Source organism: Peromyscus leucopus, chromosome 8a (assembly GCF_004664715.2).
Source record: "Peromyscus leucopus breed LL Stock chromosome 8a, UCI_PerLeu_2.1, whole genome shotgun sequence".
NCBI classification, from domain to species: Eukaryota; Metazoa; Chordata; class Mammalia; order Rodentia; family Cricetidae; genus Peromyscus; species Peromyscus leucopus.
Window position 1 is genome coordinate 52,684,554 of NC_051085.1, and position 25,034 is coordinate 52,709,587.

Sequence of the window (25,034 nt, forward strand, 5' to 3'; positions counted from 1 at the left end):
GAGGGTGGCATTGAAATGTGCAATGAGCCATAAATACACACAGTGCAACAGCCAGGAAGCTGTGCGAATCGCGGCTTTGATGTCCCACAGACCACTGTAGCTGCAGGCCCTTGGGCTCCTAAAAGCCTCTTTGGGCTCAGCAGACACTGCTCGGTGGATCCAGTTTTCCACTCCTTCCCCCCATGAGGACAGCTGTCATCCCTGACTCAAAGGAAAATCCTTTCTCTGCCCTTGCCTGGACACTGCCTTTTCCTGGCCGTACTCCCAGGAGCCTCATGCCTCCTCCCTGCCCTGGGGTGGCAGAGGGTGAGGCTGGCTAGACCCAGCCAGAGCTTCCCAAAGTTCCCATGTCATTCGCCACCTTGTCCCGCAGCAACATCCTATTTTTAATTTCTGGTGACGGGTAGTCTTGATTGGCCGTGGCAAGACATGGAAGTTCAACTTGACCTGTGTTCTGGGGAGAATGTCCTTCACCCACAGAATGCGCCGAGGGGACGCTGAAGGTCCTCTAGGGAAGGATGGTAGGGCACCCCGGCTTCCCCTATGCTTAGAAGCTGCTAGTGAAGGGCCCGAGTGCCGTCTTTGATCTTCGGATCCTGTGGATGCTGCAGGGTGCAGGGAAATGCCAGCCGGCTGTCTGCTGTCTGTGACTAAGTAGGTTACTTACTACTGTCTGTGTTTCTGTGACGACTCCAGGTGTCCCAGGAATGACAGTCTCTCTTAGCTCCTGGGTCTAGGAGCGCCCTCTTGTGGGTGAAAGAGCTTTTGCCTGAGTGTGTGTGTGTGTGTGTGTGTGTGTGTGTATAAAAAAGTTCTTTTCAGTTTTTCAGGGTCTTATACATGCATATAATATGTTTTGATAACTTATCCCCCCAGCCCTCCCCCTTATCCCACTTCCCCTTCTCCCCATTTTTCCCAACCTACTTCTTGCTTCTTGATTTTAAACTCACAGAGTCCAGGAAATGCAGTCCATATGGGCATGGGTACAGGACCATCCACTAGAGCATTCATTTATCTTTTTGAAAACAAAACAAAATTTAATTTAATCTTATGTTTTTGTTTTAAGTGTTTACTCAAGTCATATCTCTGGAATAAAAAAATATTCGTTTGCAGTTTGAAGAGGAGCTGGAGCTGGGGAGAAAGATGGGTGAATTTATTATCTTGCTGGTATCAGCAGCACCCTACTGAAGCCTCCACCGGGCCTCGACCCTAGACACAGGTTCTTTACCAAACCCTTTGCCTCCAGATCTCGGTCCCTTGTTGCCAAAACCAAACTGAATCTTCTCTGCTGTGTGCTTTTATCTTTGAGAACAACTCCCCAGTGATGTCCCACCTACATCACCGCCTTCATGTGGGTTCTCTTTGGTGCATGGCAGGGGAAGGGTAGCTCAGCCAGTCAATGTCTGTGATCCTCCCCCTGGCCACCAGACTCTGCTCAACTCTCCATGTACCTCAGTTTACCCAGTCCCCACAAGAACACCATGAGATCTCTAACCTGAAGTGACGGCATGCTCATGGGGACATGAAGTCCGTTAGTGAGCAGGAGACGGGTCCGAGTGTGCTCACTCTCCTTTCTTCCCCTCGCCTTTCTCTCCTTCTCTTCCTTTCTTGCTGTGGCCATTATTATGGTGGCCAAAATAGGGTCCCATCAGTATGGCTGGCTTCCAACTTGATCTGTAGGCAGGACTGGCTTTGACCCCTGTCTGAGCTCTGGCTTTCTGGGTGCGCGATTACAGGCGTGTGCTGCCACTGCCACCGTCCACTGCCTTGTCTCTTGTCTGTCTCTGGCCCACTGTATCTGAGTGCTCCTCTTCTTCATGATTGGGCATATGCTCCCAGCACTTGCTCTGTATCAAGCTATGCTCAGATGATGGACACAGCCGAGCAGCAGGACAGGAATCTGCTACTGAACTCAGAGCTTAAAGAGGGGGAATGGCAGACAGCAAAGGAGCAACTATTTTATTTATTTAAGTATACACTGCATCATACGGTGTGCCTGGCCTCTGCATATCTGCACTGTATATTGCAGCAAGGTTTCATGAATAGCTATGGGATAGTGTTCTTCCTCTGTGGGCAGAGAATACAGTAGCTATTCCCCATTCTACTCTCAGCTGCACAACTCTGGGATACTCAAAGGGAGCATGGATACAGACGTCCTATTTTTTGTTTGTTTGGTTTTTGTTTTGTTTTTGCCAAGCATGGGGACATGGAAGTAGAAGAGCCCCTGTGAAAGGTCCCGTCCACAAGAAAGGCTACTTTGGATGGATTTAAGCTGCTGAAGACCCGACAGGGAAAGAATGGGAAGATGAGTTATGTCTTCAATAGAGCTTGTTTCCCTTCTGGGAAAGGTATTTGAATGTTTCATCTTCTTTAGACATGATCAAAAGACACATCAGTTGACAAGACTTAGCAAACCCTGGTATACCTGGTGCTGGGGAACCTAAGGAAAAATAGGAGAACAAACTATTCTTGCCTTCAAAGAGGACAGAGTTTGACATAATCAAAGACTGTGGAGGGTCGAAAGTGCTGAGGAGGGCAGAGGTGGAGAAATCGGACAAATACTGCACTGAAAAGTTTCCACACCCCCTGGAGCAGAGGCAGGGAGTGGGAAAGCTGCCTGAGCATGTGCAGGGGAGACTCAAGTGTGAAAGGGTAGGAACAGTCCTGCAGCCCTTGCAGCTGCCTCTGTGGAAGAAAGTGTGGAGAAGCAGGGTGTGGAGGCCCTGGGGACACTGAGCAGGCCTAGGAGTGAGGGAGACATAGGAGAGTAGAGGTCAGAGTCTCAGTCTCTCTCTCTCTCTCTCAAGAGATTTTCTATTCATTTTACATACCAACCACAGATTCCCCTCTCCTCCTGCCCCGCCCCCAGTGGGTTGTGAAAATGCCCAGGGAAGGTGAGGATGGCCAGAGGGAAATGCTGGGGCGTGTGTCCTTGGCCAGCTCTGGGCTTTCCTCTCTCCGGCAGGGAGTCTGGTGGAGCTGGCTTGGTCTCTGCTCTAACAGAGAACTCGCTGGGCATCTGAATCAAGCCCTGTTTGTTCTTATATTTGCTGAAAATTCCCAAGGAAGAACATTTCTTTCCATTGTGGGTCAAGTTTTTAGATCTCGTGGTGAATTATTCGAGGGGTCTTTTGGATCAGAACTTCTAAATTGAAAATGTCAAGGTTTTTTAAATCAATGTTGTGCATGGCCATAACAGCTATTTGCTTGGGTTTCCTCTTCCTTCTGTTAAATTATGTATTACTTGAGTAATAAATGCCTTCTGGTAGGGAAAAGAAACAAGTTTGGTGGCCGAGACACGAGCTGTCAATCTTTCAGAATCCTGTGAATACAGACTCCCCCCCCCTTCAACTGACTCGGCATGCTGAGGAGACAGAGAACACTTTCTATGTCTCTTCGTCTCTCTATCCTTGATATTCCCCTTCATTTCCTATTCTTTGGTATTTGTGCATATGTGTATGCTTGTGTGTGTCGGGGGGGGGCATATGTATGTGTAGTGTGTATGCATGTGTAGCCACACATGTTCAGAGGCCATGGGAGGACATCAGTTACCATCACTTACCACCCTGCTCCCTTGACACAGAGCATCTCACTGAATCTGGAGCTGGGATGGCAGTCTACAAGTCCCAGCCATCTTCCTGTTTCTGGCCCTACGGCTCTGGGGCTGCAGGCACCTACGCGTGGCCGCATTGGATGTTTAACACGGGTACTGGGGACTTGAATTCAGCTCATTGCACTTTGCATAGCAGGTGTCTTAGCTACTGAGCTATTTACTGGTCCCTCTCTATTCTTTTTTGATGTAAACATTTCACAAGCAACTTGCAAGTGAGCATTGCAGAACAATCCTTCTGCAAAGGATTCTGGGATGTCTGTGGGCCCTTGGCACCTCTCTCAAGCACACACTTATTTCTTTATCCATTTGCTTTACCGAAGAATTACTAGGCAGGCTGGGTTGCACTTATTTAACCTGTACACTTCGAGGAGCTCGGGATTTGATGTATACACTCCGAGGATGCCCACCCCACAATCGAAAGCCCCCGCACATCCACAGCCTGAACATCCCTGTGCTCCTCCTCTGTCATGCTGGGCGGATGCTCAGTGTGCAGTCTGTCACCTCCACGGTTGAAAGTGCACAGCACTATGCTGCTGCCTGCAGGTGTGCCACCGATGACAGAACTTAGAACTTGCTCACTTCCATGTCCACTCTGCTCCCGGGCCCCAGCACCCGAGGGCCACCCTGCCTTCTTCTATTCCTGTGAGTGTGGTTGCTTTACCTGCATCATAGAAGGGAAATGTGTAGCCTGTAGAGTTTTCCTGTTGAAAACGTCACAGTAATTAGGCATCTGTCAAATTTCCCCACGACCTCCCAGTTATCCTAGTTGCAGAAGCCCAGAGCGAGCTGTCCTCTAAGATATGGACTGTTACTTACTCCTTTTTTAAAATCTTATCTACTAAGGGTTTTTGCTTCATGCCTTGTTTTCAATAAATCCCCAATGGATATTTGTGAATTGGATTTGAACTCTCCCTGCGAATTCAAACATTGTAAAATAGTGGTCCGTCACCACCAGGGCAGCGCCTCAGTGGCCAGAGGGCTTAGACTATAACAGGCGATTTCACCCTCATTTACATCCTTATTTCTTCAGTGTGCACTGAGACCTCCATTTCCCGGAAGTGCGGAAGGGCTCCAGAGTTTAATTTTCTGCACACCTTACTTTTAAATCTTGAGATCGTCTAGCGCCTTGGCATTTCATAGTCATCGCTTAGGAGCCTGTGGAGAGAGTGGGGTGAGTTGTCTCAGGTCATGCACCAATGAAAACTGTAAACTGATGATTCCAAAGTTACAATGGTCTGTGTGTCAGGGAAAGATGAATTGCCAAACAGAATTTGTGGGTGAAAAAAAAAAAAAACAGCATCAATTTGTCGGATGGTTACAATTTAGAAAAAGAAGAGTCAGTGAAAAGCTATTTTGTATTTGCTCAAAAGTTGAAAGGAGAATTTAAAGCCATACGGTGTCCCCAAGGCTCCGGTTAATAGCCTATTCCCTGTGTTTGATTCTTGCAAAGTGAAGATATTATGCTACAGAGTCTCCTAAAATTAAGGATTTGTGGATAAAAAAAAATCACATGTGATTTATATGTTCTTCAGTTTCTCTGTGAGGTTTCTAAGCCTTGAAGCTTTTCTGTTATTTATTTATTTATTGCTTGCATTGGTGTCAGGAGGGAGGTATGCTCACATTTTAACTTCTATGTGTTAGTTTTTCCCTAGGCTGGAAAACAAACCAAATGGTCTGATAGTCTCAGGTTTATGTGTACAGAAAAAAGGTGATCATCATCTTGGTTGGGCTCCCTTTGTCTCTGTGCTCACCACTTACCGCATGAAAGACAGGTAAGTTCAGTGAGGGCCCTCAGGAACCTGTTCACCTCTGTCTGCTCTGCAAGGGGCAGCTCAGGGCTGTGACATCCTACACGGCCCTTCCCTTTGGCTCTCACATCAATCTCTGCTTCTTTTCCTCCTCTCTCTCTCTCTCTCTCTCTCTCTCTCTCTCTCTCTCTCTCTCTCTCTCTCTCCTTCACAGTTTTTCCCTTTGAGGATTAGCTCTCTGCTCTTGTTCCATTTGGCTACAGGCAGATCTCTTGTGATTTTCCTACCGGTGGGGACGTCTCAAACGTTAGGAGATTACCATGTGCTCTGGCCAGCATGACTCTGCTATGTCCCAGCGGACCAGCTTTAGAAACACTGCATCTTCCCCATCACCAGGCAGAACTGTACACAGCTCCTGTGCCAGGCACAGAGAACAAGAATGCTGAGACCTGGTCTAGGTTGAGATCACGCGGTCTACCATGGATCGATCCCTCATCTCCGAGACACAGTCATCTTTTTGGTTGAGAATAGCTCTTCTTTGGTGTCTCTCTCTTGACTGCTTTTCTCATCACTGGGACAACATACCTGACAGAAGCAGTTTGACAAAGAGTTTATTTTGGCTCGATTTGAGGGGTACAGCTCCCCATGGCAGGGGAGGCCCAGAGACCAGGTATAAAATGGCTGATCTCTCACATGTCTCCTGCCACCAGCAGAAAGCCCTGATGCTGGTGCTTGGCTCATTTTCTCCTCCTTATGCAGGCCGGAACCCTGGTCCATGGATTTGTGCTTCCCACACCCAAGGTTGAGTCTTCCCGGCTATCTGGAGAGGCTACCAGTGACAGGCCGGGGTGTGTCTCCTAGGAGAGTCCAAATTCAGGCAAGCTGACAGTGAAGACTGAGCGTCAAGGAGTCTAATTCCCAGTAGGCAGAGTGGGTGAGGTTGGACATAAACACTATAGAGGTTGAAGCACCAGGCCTAGACATGTCTCCGAGAGTCAGACTGCCACCGCTGAGGCGCTAGCCCAGCTCTTGTATCAACAATGCCGTCTATGTCTGTTCTCTGTCACTGTGAGCGGCACAGGTCAGGCAGCTTATACAGAAAAACAGTTTCTCACCTTCTGGAGGCCGGAAATGCCTTGTCATGGCGCAGACATGGCTCCATGATGGTGTCATCCTGTGGTGGAAAATAGTGTTTTAGGGCCTAGAGAGATGCCTCAGTGGTTAAGAGCACTTGCTACTCTTTCATAGTACTTGAGCTCAGTTCCCAGCATGAGGCCGCTTGAAAGTCTGTAAACTCCAGCTCCAGAAGACTAGACCCTATTCTGGATACACACACTTACATGCACACATATATATGCACAGACATGTGAACACATATGCATATGTGCATATATACTCTTGTGTACACACTTATATACATGCATATACATGCACATAATATATACACAGACATGTGCAGACACACACGTGCACATATATACATATGTGCATATATATAAACACACATTTAAAAGCATACACATACATATGTACAGGCACACACACATGCACACACATATGAACATACATGCACAGGTATACACATACACACACATGCACACAAACGAATGAAATAAATATATCTTTAAAAAGATTTTTTCTTGTATTTTATATGTGTTCCTGCTGTATGTCAATCATAATGAAAGACAAAATAATTTAAAAATCCAGAAGTGATTTGGCCCACCTGGGAGAAGGTCATGACCCAAGATGAGAGACGTATGTGTAGACAGATGGCTGCTCTAGAATAAGATCACATCAGAGCCATGTGTGAAGATCGAGCATCCACTCGAAGCTTTATTACCACCTGGCATGCACGGGACTTCCCTGGCATAATTGTGACATCTTGCATTTGTGACACTCTTTGGGATTTACATACCTTCAGTGTTTGAAAAAGATTCTATTTCATCTTGAATTTTTCATTTTTAACTGAGGAAGCATGTGTTGGGGACAGTAGATGTGCCAAGCACAGCACCAGCTGCTTGGAACCAAGGGGAGGATGGATTCCCCCTTCATCAGCTCCTGTCCTTGGATAGGAGAGGAACACACAGCAGGTTCAACCGTGGTTGACTCTTACAATACAGACCTGGTGGAGGGGGGGAGGGAGAGCGGTGTAGACTGTGGGTGTGACTCAGTGGCATAGCCCTCACCTAGCATGTGCGAGACCAAGGGTTAGATCCCCCACACTGAATAAAATAGAAGGGCAAATCGGAATTGAAAGCAGGGTGTTCCTTCAGGGTATGATAAAGGAGCTCCATCATTATCACCAACATCACGTAGCTACTTAAACTCAGTAGCTCCCAGTGGTTTGGGCCCTTGGTGCAAATTGTCCCTAATCTTGACTATGGTCATATATGGTAGGTATCATCTCACTTTGTATATATGAGGAAGCCAACCCAGAGGTTAATGTGGAACAGCTGGTAAACCAAGACACCTCTGTCTGTGGAGTTTCCCTTTGCTCTAATAATACAACCTGAGTCTAGTGAGGAGCATACGGAGAGAGACGAAGGCAGGTGGGAGTCGGAAGTGAAGAGGTGGAGGAGCTTGCAAACCAGATCTCTGGTGACAGGAGGGATGGGGCCAAGCGGGTTCTTCAAAGACTTCTTCTCTGAGCCTTCGAGCTGCTGAAGGATTCCTCATGGCAGGTCATGTCTGATTCAAGATGTACAGTTACCAGCTTAGACTTGGACTTGGAGGATGGTGCCTATCAGAAGCATGGGTGCTACATGTCTTCCCTGAGTGAGAGGCATGCCAGAGCCAGGTTCTGTAAACAACAGAGACAAGTGAAAAAATGTGTAGAATCTGAGACTCTGAATGTAGCACAGTCACCATGAAAGTGTGTCCTGCTGTCAGTAAAGCCCAGATCCTCAAACACAGAGTCATGGTGTGGCTGTTGAAGTAGTTGAATATGTAAAAGAGTCTTAAAGGTTATGACAGTGTTTACATAGAGTATGACTGGAGGAGGGAGGTCACATGGTGTTAACTCACATCCACAGACAGTCAGTCATGTGCTGTTAGCTAGCATCCACAGAAACAGGAGGGGCTGAACATCATGACCCAGGATACAGCAAGGTTAAATGTAATCAGGAGTCAGCTCCTGTTGAATCAGGGGACTGAAGCTCACAGTATCCAATAGACATGATGTAGACTGGGAGCCAGTCAGGGCAAAAGAAGGCCAAACAGGATCCTAGGGTCTGCCCCTCTGGTCTAAAGGCCACCTCCATTGGGAAGACAGATTGCTGCCATTCTCAGAGAGCCAGAGGGCAGGAATGGCTTCCAGGGGAAATGAAAAAGAAGTGATTTCACTGTGTTGCAGGGTAGAACGTTTTGGCAATTGGAGCTGTCCCATGACTGAATGGACTGCCTCACACAGTTGTAATGGGAACCATGACCTACTTTGAGAAAATTTAATTACCAGGGAGAGCTCAAGTGCTCAACTTATTTCCATTTCCTTTTTAAGAAGTTAAAAATAATATTGAGCTGTGTTTACCACCGTTGGCTTCTTGGTAGTGTCTCTCTTACATGGTGGATTGATTGGTCTTGGTGTTGCTTTTAAAGTAGTCCATAGAGCAGAAGCACAGGGCTCTTTTGTTGATTTAGGCATAATGGTCTGGTGGTGGACAAACACCAATATTTATTTGTTAATAAAAAATTTGGAGTCACTGATAAGAGCTTCTATCGTTAGGTCAAAGTTGACACCAAGACTACAAATGGCCAGGCATAGTGGCACACATTTGTAAATCTAGCCCTAGGAGAGTGTGAGTCAAAGACTAGCCTTGGCTACATCGTGAGTTTAAGGCCAGCCTGTGCCACAGAGTGAGACTCTGTCTCAAAACCAAACTGAGCCCCAACAACAGAAATACTGAATTGCTTCTGACCTTCTCATGGATCTGTTTCCCCATAACACTTTCATCATTGACTGTGTGTCTCTACCACAGACTGTAATTTTCTTCAGGATGGTAATTCTGTTGCTCTCCTGCCATACAATGAACCTCAATTGTCATTCAATTAAATTATTGTTTAAGTAATAGAATGGAAAATTTGCTAGAGATATCCAAACATAATATATGTGAAGTAAAATAATAAGTAATAAAGAAATAAGTAATTTTATCCTGAGGTTGTACTTGATTTGTGTCTTAAGATAGTTTGGTTTTTAGCTCAAGGTATTTTCAATGATCAACTTGTATCATTGTATATTGTAAAAGCAGATGCTATGGAAGACGTAGGCTGTGACATTGGCCATACAGATGTGGAATTGGGGTTGGCACAAAAAAACTGGGAGGGCAAAGCAGCCTTGATGGATGGTGTGGGATTTGGGAGGAATGGAGTGCCTCTATTTGAAAAGTTCTGATCCTGAATATTGCCATGTTATCAAGGGTACAAGAAAATACAAGGTCAGTTCTGAAAAATGACAAATGACTGAAGCCTGGTATAGTGGTACATATCTGTAATTCCAGCACTAGGGAGGCTGAGGCAGGAGGATCATGGATGGGGTACCAGCCTGAGCTATGTAAGAAGATAGTGCCTCCAAAAAGTATTGTTGTTCATGTGTAGTGAGTGCTCAGGATGGAGAAAGCAAAAGAAAGAGTGGATTGCAAAGTGCAGGCAGGAATGCGTGAAGTGAACAGGGACATGCACATGATGTAGGCCGATCTGATCTAGGACATCTGATCTAGAACATCTGATCTTCATGCATTGAGCATCAAGCCACAGGTAAATCTCTCTTCCTGGCCCCTTCCTGCCATGGCTGGTTCAAGAATGCAAACATTTGACATTGTAGGATGCTAGTGACAGAAGTCACTCTCAAGGCTATCGGTTCCACTTGCTAAGGAAACAAAGCCAAGAACCGACGGACTCTGGGATCAGTGTAGCTGTCAACTTCATACAACCCAGAACGCCCTGCAAAGACAGTCTGAGTTCACAACTTTCTAGGCTGGATCAGATTGGCACGTGGGCATGTCTGGGGAAGAACCCAGCCCATTGTGTGACACTTCCTAGGTAGGAAGTCACCAGCACTGTAAGAGAAGAGAGATCTAGCTGAGTGCAAGCAGGGGTTGAATGTTCCTCCTCTCTGCTCTTGACTGGATGTGGTGCTTTCAGATTCTGCCTTGATTTCCTCACAGTAAGGGGGTGCAGGCAGGAATTGCCAGCCTGTTAAACCCCCCTTTTTTTCCTCAGTTGCTTATTGTCAGGGTGTCTGTCACAGCATCAGACACGAAGCTGGAGCAAGTACTTAGAGTGGAGGAAGTACTGAAACCTTGGTCTCAGTTGCTCTGTGGAGGCCTCCTCCACACCCATAAGTGGAATGCCACACCCTGAGCCTAAAGTTGAGATGGTGCAGGGTAAGTGAACCAAAGCATTCCAAACATCCATGTGACAGACCCACGAAACGTCAGACGTGTGGTTGCATGTGCACATACTACATAGGGCAGCAGAGGAAGTCTTGGTGGGGTCAGTGGGGAGGAGGGAACTCCTGAGAGCACAGGCGTGCCGAGCAGCTCAGATTGCACTTGGCACTCTGCAGGGGAAAGTTTGCTTTGGTGTCACGGGCTCTGAGGTAGATCCTGTCTCAAGGAGTAGACATGAGGATTTAAGCTGTATGTGCCATTGAACGCCTTCGTCTCTCAGGGCTGCAATGACAAAATAGCACATGCTGGGAACTGTATTCCTCACAGTTCTGGATGTTGCGATTCAAAGACCAAGGAGCTAGAAGATTTGGGGCATGGTGAGGACCAAAGTTCTAGTTCTTGGATGGCATCTTTACCCTCTAAGATAGTGGTTCTCAACCTGTGGGCTGTGACGCCATTGACGAACTTCTATCTCTGAAAGTATTTACATTACAATTCATAACAGTAGCAAAATTACAGTTATGAAGTAGCAACAAAAATAATGTTATGGTTGGGGTCACCACAACATGAAGAACTGTGTTAAAGGGTCATGGCATTGGGAAGGTTGAAAACCACTGCTGTAAAGACCAGAGGTCTCTCTGGGGCTTCCTTCTATAGGGCACTGATCTCATTGAAGAGGCTCTGTACCCATGACTTCATCACTTCCCAAGGCCCCAGTTCCTAATGCCATCACCTCCTAGACCAGAGTTCCACTTGTGAATCTGATGGGGGGGTCCACAGATGTCTGAGCCCCCATATTGGCATGACCTAGTTTTCATGCTCACATGTTTATCCTACCACAACCGCAGGAATACAACAAATTAACTCAGTGGTCTTATCCCACCTCCTGATGTGAGCACATCCTACCAACCTAGACCGTTGGCTGATTCACGAGAGTGGGAGAGCTGAAGGAAAAGGACCCATGGGATGCTCTGTCCAACTTTTCCTCGGGTGACCTCCTTTTCAGCAGAATCCACCGGCTAATACAAGCGGTAATAGGAGGAAGAAGAGACCTGGGGGGCCTTTCTGGTGGCTCTGTTGCTTTCTGTGTTGGAAGCATGGTCTGGTTGGAAAGAAGTGTGAGGCCGTTAGAGTGGGTTGTAGAGAGTGAGGTGATAGTGTCTGCTCTCTTCGCACTGAGAGGCCACTGAGGGGCCACCATGGTTCCATGCCCTTGGATCATCACAAGACCCTGTGCTGGAGGGTACCAGAGAACAGCTGAAGCTGGACATGGGTTGTGTGCATCTTCTCTTTGTGATTAGCTCTTGTAGCAGTGTGTTGGTAGGTTTTTATGCAAAGAAGGCTTCATTATTTTGTGTCCTCCGGGTCTTGGAGATTTTGTTGCAAGGTCTCAGGTAACCCTAGCTGTTTGAGGAAAGCCAAGTTATGACTCACTCAACATTGGCTAATACTTAAGTCCTCCATGTGTTCTAACTGTTCTTTAAACACCAAAAGAAAAAGCAGATGTGATTTTGTCCAGCCACATTCAAACCCACCGTGCCTGCTAACAGCAGTAAATGTGCAGATGTGACTGTCACTGATTCAGCTCTTTAGCTTCTTGATCTCATCTTTCGGGATTTTTTCCATCAAGATGCCCATCTTGATTTTAAGGCACTCAAGATTAGCATTTGGTTGGAAGCTAAAATATGACACATTAGGAAGTGCCTCCTACCCCTAAGCCATCCTGTCTTAGTCAGGATTTCTTTTGCTGTGATGAAACACCATGACCAAAGCAACTTGGGGAGGAAAGGGTTTATTTAGCTTATACTTCCTTATCACTGATCATCATTGTGTAGTAAGTCAGGACAGGAACTCAATGTCCATGACTTTCATTGTCACCAAGGACCATGCGGATGGCAGGGTTCTGGTCGGCACCTGGGGCCATGTCGGTGTCCAAGGACCGTGGCACACCCAGGACCATGCTGATCTGGGTGGCTGGTGATGCCACCTGGAGCTATGGAGATGTCCTGGCATGGACCATTGCTTAGGGTCATGTCTGGTCTGTGGCCCTGCAAAAGCTGAGGTGTGGGGTAGTGGTGTCCAGGGCTCCAGTTGCCACTGAAGGCTCTGTGGGTGCCTGGGGTCTGGCCAGCCACCTGGGACCGTGTTGGGGCATGAGAAGCCATGCTGCTGCCAGGGCCATGCTGCTCTGAGCAACTTATGCTGTCACCATGGCTGTGGTGGCATCCGGGCCTGAGCTGCTGCCAAGGGCCAATGCTGGGTCCATGGTCCTGCTGCAGGTGGGACTTGTGGTGATGTTCATGGCCTGTTAACACAGGGTCTTATTCCACCTCCTGGAATAGTCCACCATTGGAACCAGGCTGTGCTGAGTCTATCCACCCTTCACCGGCTCTGTGATCGCTGCCCCCCCCCCTCGCTGGATATTGCAGCAGGCAAGCTGGCCCTAGCCCTCAGGGGAGAGCTTGTCCCCACACTCAGGAAAGATGGCCCCCGCCACGCCACTCGAGATAGGTGTGTACCTCACCTGGGAAGCACACTAGAGCTGACCCTGTGGTTTGGGGACACAGGTGAGCAGACCCTGAGGCCATGAAAGCAGGAGAGCTGATCGCACCCCCTGCCCCCACCATCATCTGCCACATGCTGGCATGGGTGAAAGAAAGAAGCCCCCTTTCCCTCGCCCATTACCACCTGCCTCAGGTCAGGGAGCTGGCCCAGGGGTCGCAGGAGCAGGACAGCTTAGCCCTGACCCTCACCAGCTGCAGTGCGTGAGAACGCAGCTCCGCTTCCTGTCTGGGCAGCACGCTAGAGCTGACCCTGTTGTCAGGGACACAGGGATGCAGGTGAGCCAGCCCTGAGGGTGTGAGAACAATGGAGCAGACCCTGACCACCCCACCCCCCTGTCTGCTATGCAGTGGCAGAGGTGAGGGAAAGATGCCCTCCCCTCTCCACCCCTTGCTACCTCTAGCAGGTGAAAGAGCTGGCCCCTGGTCATGAGTGCAAGAACTTGCCCTGCCCCTCCCCAGCTGCAGGAGAGTAGCCCCTGCACCCAGCCTGGGCAGCACGCTAGAGCTGACCCTGTTGTCAGGGTCGCAGGTGAGCATGCCCTGGGGGCACAAGAGCAGAAAAGCTGACCCGGTGCCTCTCCTTATGCCCATCCCCCAGAAAGAGGGGGGCGGGCTGCACCTTGCCTAGGCAAAGCAGTAGAGCTGGCCCTGGTGATATGAGTCAGGGGTCCTGGATCTGAGGACCCAGGAGCAGGAGAACTGGCCCTGCTCCTTGTTGTAGGTGTACTGGGTGAGCTAGCCAAGGCAGTGCTGGGGAGTTCATCCAGGTAGTAATGATGAGGGAAAGCTAGCGAGCTGACCAACCCGGCTACCCCCCGGGGCCCAGAACCTGAGCTATGAAATCTGAACAGTTGAAGCATGGGAAGGGGATGAACCTACAGATCCAAAACAGTAGGATCTCCACGACATAGGACAACAGCAGGATGTCCAAGAGGAGCCCCTGTGAGAACCCATTATCCATAGTGTAGCAGAAGCCAGAGGCCTCGAGCCAGACCAATGACTCATGTAATGAACACTTGCAAGTAAAGATGAATGGACTAAAGGGTAAACTGTGTCTCAACAGGCCACACCATAGCTTCCATGACAAGATTCTTCATTTTTTTTTTTTTTTTGTTTTGTTTTGTTTCGGTTTTAGTTTTTCTTTTAAATTTGGTTTTGATTTGGTAGGGAAGGTCACAAGGGCAGAGGGCAGATATGAGGAAACAGGGAGATAAGTGGGATTAGAATGCATGATGTAAAATCCATAAAGAATCAGTAAAAGTTAAAAAAAAAAAAAGAAAAAAATGCCATATTGCTGGATCTTGTAATCTTATAAAAACCTTTTTTTTTTTTCTTCCAGTTGAGTTTCCCTCTTTTCGTATAACTCTAGCTGTGGCAACTTGACTTAAAACTATGCAGCACATATCCCAAACAAGCAGAAAAGTATAGAAAAACCTAGACTATTCTTCCAGAAAGTTCTATTGTGGGTTCAAGACTAAAGCTGGGCCCTCAAGCTGAGTGTGTATGGATGTTTTTAGGTCCCTGTTCCAGACCAATGCCATTCTGCTTTGAAAGATTATACTCTATCATTTTATTTTAATCATTGATTATTTGAACTGAAGTTCCCAGAAAAAAAGAAAAAAATATATATCCATTTTAAGGATTCCAAAAAGCCAAACTTTAATATAAAGGAGAGTTAAAATGTGGCCAGAGCAGAACCGAATTACTTTGAGCTACTGTTAGTCCCTGTGGGGCCCCTGCTCATCCTGTGTCTGACCTGCCACCTTTGTGACCATCAACCTTAGCAGAGCAGGGCCTCTACCAGCCCCACAGGAGGAATGTATAATACATGTTCTGAAACCCACAGCAGAGCTCTGCTGGGATCTGCCTGCCTGATGCTCCACCAACACATTTGGTAAACACTTTGGTTTATGACTTTCTTTGTTCTAACTAATAAGATCTCATGTAGCCACTTCTACAGTGGAAAACGGTATTTGTGGAAACTGGAATCTGTGTTCTCAGGTCTTGGTCACTCATATTTGGTACCAGAACAAAAAATGTCTGTTTTCCCTTTGTGGTGACGGATGTGTTTACCTTGGCAGCTATTTAGAAGTGCAAACACGTACGTGTGCGTGCACACACACATATCCAGGACATCAACAACACTTAGTCTCCTTGGAGAACACATGCAGTGGTGGAGAATGGAGACCTGAGAACACAGGTCCACACAGGCTGAGCTTGGAGGTGGAACGCTATTACTCTATGCACCTGGGACTCCCAAGGAACTTTCTGGAAGCATGCCCACACAGTTTTTAAATATCCCATCTGGTCTACATGGAGTGAGCATAGGGATGGGTCCAGGTACCATGCTTCTTTTCAGTCCCACCCTGGGACAACATTACCTAACAGCTACTGAATGTAGAATCTCTCCCAGCCAGGCTGGCACGGTGCTGCACGGTAATTCTGGCCCTGGGGACATCTACACAATTGTACCTCCACACTGTCTCCATCCTCATCCCCCAGGGTGTGTTTGCTGCTTTTAAAACACGGATCAATATTTATGCTTTACAGAATTTCCATTCAGCAGGTTTGAGCATGCCCATGAATTAATAGATAAACTTGTTAAGGACTGAACAAAAAAAAAATAATGAGTTTGTTGATGTAAATTGGTCCTCAGCTGGAAGTCCAGGCAAAGTAATCACACAGTTTTACTTGTTGACAGTTACATTTCCTTAAATCAATTATCCTCATGAGTTTTCTACACCAGAAGCTTGCTGTGACGATTGGTTGGTAAAGCACCAGCTAATTGTTTTGTGTCTTATTGCTGATGATTCTGGATTTGCTTTAAGATATCATACACTCTTCTGAGACAGCCATGTTAAGTGACCTCCTGTTGAAAAGAATTCTTCCTCCATGGTGCCATTTTTCTTAACTGAAAAGTGCTTTCTTAATGTAATAAAAGAGCCATTGCATTTTATTAGGCTTACACACACTGGATAAGGAGGACGCAGCACAAAGGGTCTACATTCAGTCTGCTGTTCTTATGGTAAACACCGAGAGAATGGGGAGAGGCCCTGTGGTGTGAAAATGGAGTGGGGAATAAGGGACGTGGGTGGCAGATGCACAATGTGTCTGAGTGTGCCTCTGTCTCCATCCTTCTTGAAGCGGCACTAAGGGAAGAGGAGAGTATAGAGATGCTAGATCCCTTGTCCTTTGCCATGCTCTGTACCTTAGAATTCTCCATGCTTTAGGTCTGTGGAAGGAAGATGTCATCTCAGGGAACCCCCACCACCTTGCTCTTTACATTTAATTGGGATTTTAAATGTTCTTTCCTCCATTCTCTGGAAGGGTCTTCCATCCATGTTGGGCTCAGATGGAACACTTTCTCCATCTCTGGTCATTGGTGACCATCCAGGTAATGCAGGTCCTGCTTTGCCTTGCTTGGTCTCTTTCATACCTTTTGTTCTGTTTCTCTTTCTTTCTTTGCCAGACAGATATGTCAAGGAACAGGTTGCTTGGATATGAACGGCTTCGATGGCTTGTTTCTGTCTCCTTGGAAATGTGTTTGCAGTGAGCACTTGGGTGATTAGGGCTTGGGAAAGTATGACCACTGCAGACATGCCCATGACTTTCTGAGGGTGGCTCAGACCATTCCAGTCAAGACTTTACAGTGTCTTTTCACTTTTCACAAGTTGTTTATCATCTGACTTCCTGTCACAGAGCTCATCTGACTTGTCCTAGGGTGAAGGGCAGAGGAGGCCGGCACATCACAGTCGCCCACTTATCAGCCCATGGCCTCTCGGCCTCAGAACGGGTGTATCTTGGCTGCTCTGCACTGCCTTTCTCTCCAGTGCTCAGCCCATCTCCCTCTGATGAATGATCATAATGAGCCGCGTTAGCACAGGGATAATTTATTTAATGAATTGTTACTGGCAAAGATTCCTATGATGCTGAGAGACCTAAAATGTGGGAAATTATCTGCTTGATTTATGAAAGCTGTGATTACCGGCTTTAATCATGCTGGCGGAACACCTATCCATTGTATTTGTAGATGAGTAAATCAGTGCTCAAATGACCCAGGGGTTATGTCTTAAGACACAATAAAGTGAATGCCTGTATCCTCTGCTCAACGCCTCTCGGACTTTCCAACTTGTGCTGGGAGCTTTTTGGTGTTGGAGACATTGGAGATGCTCCATGACTCAGAAGTAGTGAGAGAGAAATGTCTGAACACTCAGTGTCTACTTTTTAGAGTGGTTTCTATATGGGTCTCTCCCTGAAAAGAGTAAACTATGCTTTCCTTCAAAGCTATTTGTGAAGGTAATTTATATACATCTGATTCTGTGAACGTGAGTGTGAGCAATGGATATGGAAACTTGTCTTCCCATAGCTTGAGGGATCCTATGGTTTCTCCACCATCTTTCCCCTCATTCTGTGTAACTGTGAAAACACCTGACAACAAATTAGTATAGGTATTCCTGTTGTGAAGTAAATTGAGTTGATGGTTGAATGTGAAATATTTTCCATAGGCTCATGGGTTTTAACACTTGCCCCCCAGCTGATACTGCTGTTTGGAAAGATTATGGAATGTTTGGGAAGGTTATATGGCCTAGCTAGAGGAATTGAGTCACTGAGGGGAAGGCTCTGAGGTTTATACCTGGGCTTTACTTCCTGTTCATTCCTCTCACTTCCTGTGTGTGACTTCCTGTCTTGATGTGCTCTATCTTCCTACAACTGTAAGCCAGAATAAACGGTTCCTTAGTGAAACTGCTTTTTGTCAAGTATTCTGTCATCGCCACAGGAAATGTAACTAAGCCATGAGTAAAGGGGGAAGAGTGACTGATTTAGAATAAAACTAATGAAAACCTACCAAGACTACTACTGAGTTCCTTGAGTCACTGCCACTGGTGTTTGGAGCCCAGCGAAGGAAGGTTCAAGATGGAAGAATCAAGAGCTGCGTGACAAGGTGAGGCCCAGGCCGGTGCCGTGTGCTCGAAGTTTAGCTGGGCCTTGTGAGAATACCCTTGTTGTTCTGTGGCATTTGATTTCTCCTTATTTCCTGCCAAGAAAAATTTCAAATCACTAGAATGTGTAGGTTCTTTCTTTTGAATTCTTTGTAACTTTTAATATTTTAAATCACTAAACTCAATGTAAACTTGCTGATATTTTGTTTTATGTTCTGACATCATTTTCCCAGGAAAAAAAAATCATTTGCCTTAAACTTTGCTGCTTGGAGTTGGATGGAAGACTCATAATAGTAAAACTTTGAAATACAACATGGTTTGTTTTGGAAGAACCTCTTTCAAAAACCACAACAAATATTATTTTATGGTCTTCCCATAATATCTGCTTCTCTTGTTTCTTGCCCAGCAGTTATTTAAAAAAAAAAAAACTGTGTCGTTTTCAGATTCATCCATATTTTAAGTATATATTTATTAACTATTTATCAACAATGTATAGTTTTTTATATTTGTGTAGCCTCATGTATAATAGTTTTGCATTCAGAAAGTGAGGATGCTTGCTCTGATCATAAAAACAGGGTAATTAATTAATTTGTGAATTGTCCCTTAGCAATTGATATTAGCTATTTCCCCACAAGACTTTCATATAGAGATTTCTATAATTTTCTAAGTGAAACTGAATGGATCATTATGTATGTGTTGTATAACTGGGTCAATATTGGCCACATGAGTGAAAGGAAGGTAATTTTAGAAACTAAATAATATGAAAAAAATAACACAAAAATTCATTAATGGTTTTATACTGGCTATACATGATAGCATTTTTATGTTTTGGGTTAAGTATATGCTTTATAATTCTAATTTAAAAATTTAAAGTTGGTTGATAAAACTTTAGATTACATCTGTGCCTCATATTACATTTCTCCTGGATGTTGGCATTAGACTGTGCCAGACCCTTGAGCACCACCTCTTCCTCCGCATTCTGGGGCACTGCTCTCTGTCTCAACTTCTGGTTGAGTGGTATCACCTACACAGCTGGTTGCCTGAGTGATGTTCATTCAGACAGCTCATAACATTGCTGCATCAATCCATCTCCCCCGTCCATCATCACAGGAAATGGACCATCTATGGTTGGTAGGAATGCCCAGGATGAATCCTAGAAGTGGTGCTGGGTATGATTGTACTGGACTTGTGATTAGTAATTGTTTATGTTTATTAAAATGAACATGCTCAGGGGATTCATGGGTTTAATTCCAGTAGTATTTTAACTAACAATTATTGCGGTCTGCAGTTTTAATTAAGTCTCCTGGACTTGTGTGCAGGCCTCCACTCAGGAGTTGTTTCTTGAGCAGGAATGGGGAAAGGATGGCTGTTGTTTACTGGTGGGAAGTGTCTGTTGCAGCTGCAGTGTTCACCACAGCACATTGGAAATTAGCCACACATTGCTGCACGCTGTGCTTATTAATGGTCTTTCTGGGCATTCTTATAAAGAGCCAGTCTCTAACATTTACTTTCTCAGGGTCTGGGTTGTGTCTTAGGGGAAACAACTGAACATTATGTGTAGCAACATTCTGGAATATCGAATTTGCTCTGTCTTTATTGTAAAATGTGTTTACTTTTAACTAAATGCTATGCTCTTTAAAATAATCACAATTTAAAAAAATTAGTTACTTTGCAGCTAATGCATGTTTTAAGTCCCAATTTCTCAATTTATTTAACACTCACTGATTCTTAGGATTTTCCCTATGAAGGTTTTGTTGTTCATTTAACTACCTCTTGGGAATTTTTTCAACATTATGTATGTTTATATCCTGAAAGCAATATCTTTTGTGGCATGTATTACGGACCTAAAGAAATAAAGCTTGTTTAATAAATGCAAAACTATAAAAACCATTTATATGGAGAAAAGAAAATTAAGCACAGGAGACAAAGCTCTGTAACACCACCCACACTTGGCATGCCTTTGTTAAATTCTAGCGTTATAGAAATCTTAATATAAAATTATGTTTTACCAAAACAGATATGCAATTGCTGATATTCTCATGTAGAGCTGATATTTTTCTCTTATGGTCTATGTTTATTACACAAATACACGTAAAATAAGGATAGTATACTCCCCAATCACTGTCTTAGTTTCTTTTCTGTCGCTGCGATAAAACACCATGACAATAGCTACTTAAGGGTAAATGTTTTCTTTTGTGCTGGATCAAGATTCAAGGGTATGGGCGGTCGGGGGTGGGCGTGAAGGTGGCAGGAGCTTGAAGCAGCTGTTTCTATTGCACCTGCGGTTCCAGAATCAGAGAGAAGAATAAATGTGTGCACAGCTTACTTTCTCTTTTTGATACTAGTTCGGGATCTCAGTCTAGGGAAGGGTGTTACCCGCAGTGGGTGGGACAGCTCTTTTCACCTCAGTTAACTTGGTTGAGACAGTCCCCACCAAGCACACCCAGAGGCCTGTATGAATATAATGCCAAGTCCACAAAGAAGTTGCAGTAATTTCTCCAAAGCAAAATGTATGTTATTGTTCTATGGAAATGATTGTGTCCTAGACACCTTTACCTGTCAACTTGACATAGTCCAGACTCACTTGGAAAGGATCTCAAGGGATTTCCCAGATCAGATTGACCTGTGGATGTGCCTGTAGGGGATTGTCTTGATTGCTAACTAATGTGCAAGGGCCCAGCCTATTGTGGGTGGCACCATTCCCTAGATGTGGGGTCCTGGGCTCTATGAAAAAGCTAGTTAAGCATGAACCTTGGCAAGGCAGCATGCCCAACCATCTGTGGTTCTGCTTCAAGTTTCTGCGTGAGCCTTTACCCCAAATTCCCTCAGTGATGCTCGATATAACCTGGAAGCTGAAATAAAACCACCACTCCAAGTAGCTTTTGGTCAATAACACAATAAAGGCATGTCACATCCTTATTAAGTCCAACACACTACTTAGCTTATAGCAAACTAAATTATAGAAATAATTCAGAATATTTTCTTTGAGTGTAGCAGAATTGAGGCAGAAACCAACAGAGATAGTAAAGTCTCTAAATTTCTGAAATACCAAATACCTGAAATGATAAATTATTAAATAACTAATGGGCACAAAGGTATTTTTAAGTATTTTAAAATAAATGTGGAAAAAATCTACATATAAAAAGCGGTAGGTTGGTACTGACGGATACATGTTGATATTACTCAAACTATTAGAAAAAAAATAGAACCCTGAATATTGTTACTGTAAATAGTCATCTTAAGAAATTGGTAGGAAGTAAGCTATACCTACAAAGTGTAAAGAAGAAAATGGGTAAGGAGTAAGAATTGACAGGCAATATTAATACAAGAGAGAAAATAAAGGAAACTGGTTTTTAAAAAACAACAGTTGGCAGCCATCTATTAAAAACAGAAGGACTAAATATAGAAATCACTCCCATCAAAAATGAAAAATGATACAACTCTCAAGGTACCCCATATTTTGAAAGCTCCTAAGAGAATACAAAAGACAAAATTTATAATCACCAACTTGAAAATTTAGACGAAATAAATTCCTAGGACAATATAACTGAGCAAGGCTGAAATAAGTGATTTTAAAATATGATTCTGAATGTCAAATTTCAGCTAAAAATGCAGCTAAGTCTTCTGCAAAGCTGTCCCAGCTGTGTTCAAGGTGTCTTATGGACAGTAAAACAAACCCAAAGGATAAAGTCAGAGCTATACGGAGGACAAAGGTCAGTTATCAGAGTTAATAAATTAACTTAATATTTCTGGGTATCATAAGTGTGTAAACATCATGTTTATATGTATACTTACAACATTTCAAATTTTTAAATGATGCTTTTTGAAATATCTAAATGGCTACATTTCAAACTAATGAAATTGTTTTTTAAAAAAAAACAATAGGAATTGCATTGAAAATCATTAAAATAACCCGAGTAAATGCAGGAACATGGAACAGTCAGAGATCCGAAGATCTAGCGTGAGTCAGTTGTCAGTTCTGTATAAACATTTGTAAATTTGGGCTTCCTTAAGACTTCTTGGATAGAAGTCTGATAGCTAGACACAACAGCAATGTCCTGTGAGTGGGACCAATGCGAAGTTCAGAGAGTGAACAGGCTTTTTCCAAGATGCATGCCCAAGAATTGCAGTTGCATGTCATGGAGTGCAAGATAGGAAAATCATGGTTGGGGAGCACAAGGCTCCTGGATTTGGATGACTTTGCTCTGCCTGGCCACTCTCTGCTTGTCTGCTGTTGTAGTCGCTCTAAAAGCAAGGCCCGATCTGTGCCACATCAATATCTTTCAAGGGATAACAAGTTAGTATATATTTTCTCACTCCTTCCTGTTGTTGTCTGTTTTTTTCTCTTTTTGTGGGCCCAGCACCCAATTCCCAAATAAATCGCACACAGAGGCATATATTTAATATATAATATTAAATGCCCAGCCTTAGCTTGGCTTGTTTCTTGCCAGCTTTTCTTAAATTATCCTGACTACCTTTTGCCTCTGGGATTTTCCTATTGTCTTACTTCTGGAAATCTTACTCTTACTCTGTGGCTTGCTGTGTAGCTGGGTGGCTGGCTCCTGGAGTCCACCTTCTCTGGCCACTTCTTCCCTTTTCTCAGATTTCTCCCTTTATATATTCTCTTTGCCTGCCAACCCCGCCTTTCCTTTCTCTTGCCTTGCTATTGGTCATTCTGTTCTTTATTAGATTATCATATGTTTTAGACAGACACAGCTTCACAGAGTTAAACAAATAACACATAAACAAAAGTAACACACCTTAAAATAATATTCTACAATATTTCCCCCTTTTGTCTAATAACATAGTAAAACTACATATAACAAAATCAATTTATCAAGTAGGAATTACATTTACAATATTCTGTCCATTTGTAGTTAGCATATGCAAAGAAAATAATGCATTATCTCTCCTATCTTAGTGAATCCAAAGTTTTACACCTAACTTACTTTCTTTCATAACTAAGGAAAACTGCAACTATAACTTTCTAGTCTTCAACTTCATCAAAGACCCAGAAGGACATACTATTAACTAACAACAGAGACATTTCGCTCCCCAGAGAATCACCCAAAGTTCCTCTGTAATGTTGGGGCATCTATCTTCAACCCTGGCTGACTTTTCTACGAAGCAGGAATTTTGGACTGTCCTGTCTTGTTTTGGCAAAGTTCATCAGTCACTTTCCTCTGTGTCCTGAAGAATGCCTGGCAGTTTCTTCTGTGAAGCAGGAACACTGAAGGACCATCCTGCCTTAATTTGGCAAAGTTCAACAGACACTTTCTTGTGGGTCCTGCATGTCCAATCTGCACAGCACATTGTCAGTCAAAGGCAAGAACAGTTTCTTTGCCCAGTGGCTAACCTTGCCACAAGGAAAGCAAACCCATAAGGAGTTTCTTCTATGTCCATCATCTTCTCTGAAGTAAATTGGTGCTGCCAGGAGCAAATATGTCTCATTATCATGAAAAACTTTGTTAACAAAACATTTTAATGCCATATTCTGTAGGTCTTTGAAGTATTTGAAGACTATCTATCTAAAATATACCTATTTGACCTAGAAAACATAACCTAACATATCTATAAATTTGATTGTTATAAGGGACTATTAACTTGTTTCTTGATTATCCTGTATAATTTATAATAATAGCTTTCAAAAACAAGAATGTCACCGTACATTTTCAAATGAACTGCATAGGCACAATACCTCAAACAAAAATAGAAACATGCATACAATATGTTGTAACAAAAATAACCTTAAATTTTTATCAATATACAAAATTCTTTAAATAAGACTAGAAATACATATATATATATATATATATATATATATAACAACAAAAATAACATTAAATTTGTATCAATATACTGTATTCTCCTAAATGATAACACACATCCATAGCCCACCAATAACCAAAAACCACCTACCCCATCTCTTGGGAATGTGGGCGTAGTATTCTCCAGACTGCTTCCTGCTGTCTGTGGATGAAGTATCTTTAGGGTTCCAGAGAGAAAAGTTGAGGTATTAACCAACTCCTGGGAAGACCAACAGTAACCTTTGCTGATAGATATCACCTGTTAAGTTTCAGGAGGTCTCACCTAATCAAACCTGATGCATATTAACCCTGAAGGAATCCACAGCCTCTCATCTCCTACGGGAACAAAACTCTAAAGCACTCTTGATTTCCATTTGACAAATATGTTGTTCGACTTTTTAAAAGTTAAGGCATTCCTGAACTAGCGGAAACTCATGAACTGTGGGCCAATAGCAGTGGAGCCCCCATGGGACTAGACTAGGCCCTCTGGATAGGTGAGATAGTTGTTTAGCTTGATCTGTATAGGGGGCCCCCTGGCAGTGGGATTGGGTTCTGTCCCTAGTGCATGAGCCAGCTTTTTGGAGCCCAGTGCCTATGGTGGGACACCTTGTGCAGCCTTGGTGCAGGGGGAGGGCTTGGACCTGCCTCAACTGAGTGTACCAGGTTCTGCTGACTCCCCATGGGAGACCTTGCCTTAGAGGAGGCAGGAATGGGGAATGGGTTGGGGGGAAGGATGGGGGGCAGGAGGAGGGAAGACAGGGCAATCTGTGGTTGGCATGTAAAATGAATAGAAAAATTTCTTAATAATAAAAAATAAATTTTCATATTAAAAATGTTAAGGCAATCTTAAAGTATATAGGCTGATGTATTTCAACAGTCCCAGGTCTCTTTGCAGCTGTTCTTTGCTTTTCAACAACAACAAAAAAAATTCAAAATCAAAACAATAACATACAGGATTCAGACTCCCTGTGTATTTCC